The 5877-nt window shown below is 37.9% G+C and overlaps 1 non-coding gene across 1 annotated transcript; it reads left to right on the forward strand.

Annotated features, from left to right (window-relative positions):
• The first annotated feature begins 2167 nt into the window (after window positions 1-2167).
• Window positions 2168-2274, forward strand: LOC148564677 (small nucleolar RNA R71). The gene has a single exon (XR_015884736.1). It is a non-coding gene; the product is annotated as a small nucleolar RNA R71 (small nucleolar RNA).
• The last annotated feature ends 3603 nt before the right edge of the window (window positions 2275-5877 follow it).

Here is a 5877-nt window from a genome sequence, read left to right on the forward strand (position 1 = left end):
TGTATATATGTATATATGTATATATGCTCTGTCCGGTTTTAACTTCGTGAGCTGGGTCAGAAGCTTTGCTATCTGTATCTTGGAAATCTTTTCTATATATACTTTCATGCTTATTTTACTCTTATCCAGCTTCGTTACGTTTATCGCTTACGTGAGTAATGCGCTTTTCTATTTAACGCTATGCTTCAAACTTTCTTTCAAAGGCTCCTAGATAAACCTTCTTTTCAACTATATTATGTATATTTATATTTTAGTTTTAGAGGTCGTAGTGCCTCGCCACCTCTGTTTGACATCCTAGGTGTAAAGCTCTGTATGGTAGGGTGTGACATTTCACGTCTCACAGTTTCAGGAGTACACTTCTGATGCCAATCGCATATTAGAACCTGAACCAGTGCAACTGAGAGTGGATCTAACACTTCAAGTAACTTCAGTTAGAATTGATAAAATGATATCAGTGCTAAGCAACTACATAGAGGAGTAGTTTCGTTTGCAGAGGATGTTGAGAGGAGAGCTGGAATTTGGAAGCACATCTCGGAACTTGAGTCAGAAATGAGGGAAGACAACCGTTACCTATCTTTAGATAACTGAATCTGAATTTTGGGGACAAAATTCTTAATTATGTGGGTAGGATATAAACCCCACAAAATTAGCAAATAATTAGTCATTAAATTAATTTTTATAAAAGAGATTAGAAATATGAATTTTAAAGTTTTATGAGATAAAGTTAATTAAAATAAGAATTTTCACACTAATTTTAAAGAATTTAGCGAAAAGATTGGGCCGAAAGGGCCGAATCGGGCCCAAGTATATAAGCTACACTTCAGCCTTTTTTTGCCCAAATGATGAGAATCACGCTGAAGGGGGCTGAAGAGGTGAAGAACACACCAAACCCTCACTTAGATATTCAATCCAACGTAACTTTTGATCCGGAGCTCCGATCGCTGCACCGTTTACAGCCACGCGTCCACAGTGGTGAGCTCTACAAAGTTCCATACATTGTAAGGTAAGAAAGCTATATTCTTTATTTCAATTCCTTCATCTCAAATCCAAAAATGGTATGGTCTTGGGTGTTAAGATTTGTGGTTAATTTGATGCTTTAGGACCAAATTGACTTGAGGAATTAGTGGGTCTTGGCTTAATTGAGGCACATACAAGGTGAGGATCTTGTTTTAGTTTAGTTTTCTATATATTTTCTTGTTCTGGCACTTAATTCTCTTAATTTACTTGTTAATTTCTCTTTATCTTTCCATTTCCATGCTTATGAACACTTGTCAATTGATTTCATTGATGCAATTTTGATGTCTTATATTCCTTTGATGTTTGTTTGAGTGATTATTATTATTTCCTTGCAATTGGTAGTTATAGATTTTATCATTATTATAATTTATGATATTTTTTCCTTTGTGCATACTAAGTGTTTGATAAAATGCCTATCATAGTTTTTGTATAGTTTTTCATACTCTTAGGTTGGAATTGGGTAATTAGGTGACCTTGAGCCATAGATGTCCATTCTAGATTGTGATTAGGATTGTTAGTTGGTTTGGTTTCCACTAACTCTAGTCTTTCACTAAGTTAATTAGTGAGTTGACTAGGATTTATGGATTGAGATCAATTATCGCCTTTTGACCTATCCTCGATGTTAGAGTTGACTAATTGGGATTAATTCTTCACAATTACCATGTTTGTGGTCAATGACTAGGATAGGAATCTTTAATTCTTAACATTTGCCAAGAGTTCCTTTTTGCCACTTAAATTCTAATTTCATTGTTTCACTTGCTTTGAGTTAAATTCCTTGCATGCTTATTTACTTTCTTTCCTTTTATATTCTTTCTCATTAGTATCTCAATCCCCATTCCCTGATAGCTGATAATTGAGCACTTAATTACAATTTATAGGGAGAGCGACCCGAGGTTTAAATACTCTCGGTATTTTTATTAGTTTGCATTGTGACAAACAAAATTAAACTCTGATGTGGGTCAATTGTTGGTTTCGAACTATACTTGCAACGAAGCGATTCTTTTATTGAGAAGAAATTTGGAACCGACATTTGGCTTTCCACCACTCTTCAGGGGTCTTTCAATGTAAAGATCCTTCTGTCGATGAATCAATCATCGTTCTTGAGGCTTGAGGGACCCCATCAAAGGTTTGGATTTGAAGCCACTCAGAAAAGGCATGGTGTGGACATTTTCTGAGCATCTCTTTGTAACATTTTCAAACTTCACAGAGCGATTCACCCTCCTTTTTGAAAAAGAAATTAATTTCATATCTCAATTGGGCAAATTTTTGTGGAGGAAAATACTTAGTTAGGAATTTCCTAGCTAAGGCCTCCCAAAAAGTAATGCTGCCCAAGGGTTGAGCATAGAGTTATTGTATAGCCCTAACACTTATAGAGAATGGGAATGGCCATAGCCAATTCGAGGAAAAAAAAGAAAAAATAAAAAAGAAAGAAGAATCGTAGCGTAGAACCCACCCCCCTCCTCACATTCCCAATCTGTTCCATTCCCCTTCTCCAACCCCTTTACCTCCCCCAACCTTCCCCCACCCCTTCTCCAACCCCCAACCCGTCCCCTTTCCCTCCCCCAAGCCTTCCCCTTCCCCTTTTGCTTCCCCAACCTGACGCCTTTCTCCTTCTCCTTCCTCCTCTGCTTCCCCAATCTGAGGTCCTTCCTGTTTCTCTTCTACTTTCTAATCTGATGCCCTCCTCCTCCCCAACCATACTCTCACACTCACAAGAGCTCTCCCCAACCTTCACTGTTGCTGCTTTTCACCGGCCTCCATTTCAGTGTCGTGCCGCTTATTCTCCACCACAACCTAGTCTCTCACAATCAAATACAGTAGAAGCAGAGGCACAAAGCCTCAACCTTCTCTGTCATCGTTGCACCGCTCGCTAGCCTTCGTCTTGTTTTCACGCCGCTCGCTGATGCCTAGGCATCATTGGCTAGTTTCACAAGCCATTTTCTATAGTTTTTACTTGGTTTCATGCATTTTATTAGTCAATAAAAAAGTATTTGGATGAGTAATGTATGTATGTCTTGATTCAACCAAGTGTTGTAAATTATAAACATTTTCATGGGATTTATGCAAGAATTACTTGATGCAATGAATGATGCATTATCTTGTGACTATGGCAAAGCTTTGATATAGTTATTTGGTTGATGATAGGCAAGGAGAAGCAAAGGAGAAACAAAGAAGAAATAGAGGCTGTGGAGTTAGTGGCCAAGTTAGCCCACTAACTCCATGGTTAACGTTGACTCAAGGAAGGAGTGCTGGAGTTAGTGGCCAAGTTAGCCTACTAACTCCAGTACTAACGTTGCAAAGGAGGAGAAGGCAACGTTAGAGGTCAAAGTTGGCTCACTAACGTGATTCAAGGAAGAAGGAAGCAACATTAGTGGCCTAAGCTGGCTCACTAACGTTACAACACAAGAAGAGGTGCCAACGTTAGTGTGCTAACGTTACCCCAAGTTAGCACACTAACGTCTTCAACCATTTCACAAGTTGGGTGCTGGACGAATTGTGTCGTGTTTGTACGCACAAAGCAGTGTGCGTACGCACAAGAGCAAAATTTGTTCGTGTGCGTTCACACAAGGCATTGTGCGTACGTACAAGTGAAATGTTAACGCGCTAACGCTATGTCACTAACACCAGTATTAACGTCAGCATTGGAAAATTTGGCTAGTGTGCATACGCACGGTGCAATGTGCGTACGCACAAGAAGAAAATTTGCCAATGTGCGCACGCACGAAGCATTGTGCGTACGCACAACAAGAAAAGCGTTAATGGCCACGTTAGTGTGTTAACACTAGCATTAACGCCAGTTCCAGGGGCACTTATGAGACCGTTAGGACACTAACTTCAGCGTTAACTTTAGAAAGAGCCACTCCTAACTTGCATCAACTAAGGCTAAAAGCCCACATCCAAGTATTTGAAGACCCATTTGAAGATGAGAAAAAGAGTATATATAGGAGAAATTGGGTTGCTAAGGAATTGGCAAATTGATTGTGTTAAGAGAAATTGGGTTGCTAAGGAATTGGGACTCAATTAATTACTATCTGCCATAGATCTACATCATATGATTGAGAATGAAGTTGAGACCTATTGATTCATGATGGATTATAATATCTCCAATCCCTAATGAATCTCTCTCTTTGTTATTCTTCACTTTAATTGCTTTGAGTTTACTGCTTTCTTTAATTCCCAACTCCCAACACCCATTTACATTTCATGCAATTTACCTTTCATTGTCATTTACATTCTTACCTTTACTTTCTTGCCATTTAAGTTTCAGTTATTTTAGTTTCTTGCCATTTACGTTTCCACAGTTTACATTTCGAAATTTACTTTCAGCTCTTTAATTTCCAGCAATTTAACTTCTGTAATTAAATTTCACCAAAACCATTAGATATTAGCTTAACTAGATAAATCACCTAACTAAAGTTGGTTAATCCATCAATCCCTGTGGGATCGACCTCACTCAAAAGTGAGTTATTACTTGACGATTCGGTATACTTACCAAAGGGATTTGTGTTGTGCAAATTTACCCGCATCAAGTTTTTGGCACCGTTGCCGGGATTAAGTGTGATTGATAATCTACCGGTGGTTGATTACCTAGATTATACTTTTTTTTGTTTTGTCTTATTCATTTAACTGCTTTTGTTCTTTATTTTCTGTGCTCCTTAACTGATTGTGTTAATGCCTCACCAAGAAGCCCCTGTTGGTGACATCTCTTGCTCTTGGTGATTGTGTTATTAGTACAAAACAGTTTATTTTACTTAAGCTTTCTTTCAAATAAATTGGCATATGATTGCATTCTAAGTTTGGTGTTACTATGCAACAAATCTGTTTCCAATTTTTTTGGATACTTGCAACAATTCCAAGTGAAAGTGTCACGCTAAGTTTGGTGTGCCACTCATTTTCTATTCAATGTATCATGCAACACCACTTGTTTGTGCAGTCATAATGTCTCTGCTTCTTAGGCCCGCATTGTTATCTTTAACCAAGCTTTGCTTAAATTCATGCATTACTTATATTTTGTTTCATTTTTGACATTCATGATTAAATCACAAGCTCAGCACCACTATTCCTACTTGTTGCTTGCCGGCGAAGCACTCATTCTAAGATGGTAATTGGAGGGAGAAAATCTGCGAGAAAGGACAACAAGAGTGAAGATGAACTACAAAGGTTGTAAAGTTTCTTTCCTTCTCATTTGCCACCAATATATTTAATTGCAATCATGAATATCTCTTGTCTTGAAGTTCAGGCCCTACCCCTGTTCTGTTTAGTTTCTTCTAGCTTAATAATAAGCATGATTCACTACCTCTCATTGCACCTTGCTTTTGCATTTGCTTGCACCCATTACACTTAAAATGCAATAAAGAAATCATCCTTTTAAAAGGAAAGTGTTGAAGAATTTTATCAATTTTGAGGCAAGCAAAAAATTAAGAGAAGTGGAGGTTGTAATTGTGTGATTGAGCATTGAGGTTTTATGTTTGTGAAAACTTGCATGGGAGCTCATAGACAAGAATTGAAGTTTAGAAAAGTGTTATGGAAATTCTCAAAAATCTGTTGATCCAGGAAGCAGTAACAAAAGAAAACAAAAGAAAAAGAAAAACAAAGAATAATCCCAAGGCTCTGAGAATCAATTACTAAGAAGAAAAAGAAAGATACAAGAACTCAAAGAGTTATTGTCCTAGTTAAATGCTTGTAGTGGATTTGTGTCAAAGAAAGAGGCCTGAGCGAGTAAATCCTAAGGGGTGCTTCAACACCTAATACCTTAACCCAACTAGGTTGGGAGTATTGATTGAAAGCTTATCATAAAAGGCCGCTTTGAGACGTGACACCTAGAGTTGAGGCCAAGATGAATAAGTGCTGCTTCAAGGT

The sequence above is a fragment of the Arachis ipaensis genome, chromosome B5, assembly GCF_059453495.1.
Source record: "Arachis ipaensis isolate K30076 ecotype BB chromosome B5, ASM5945349v1, whole genome shotgun sequence".
NCBI classification, from domain to species: Eukaryota; Viridiplantae; Streptophyta; class Magnoliopsida; order Fabales; family Fabaceae; genus Arachis; species Arachis ipaensis.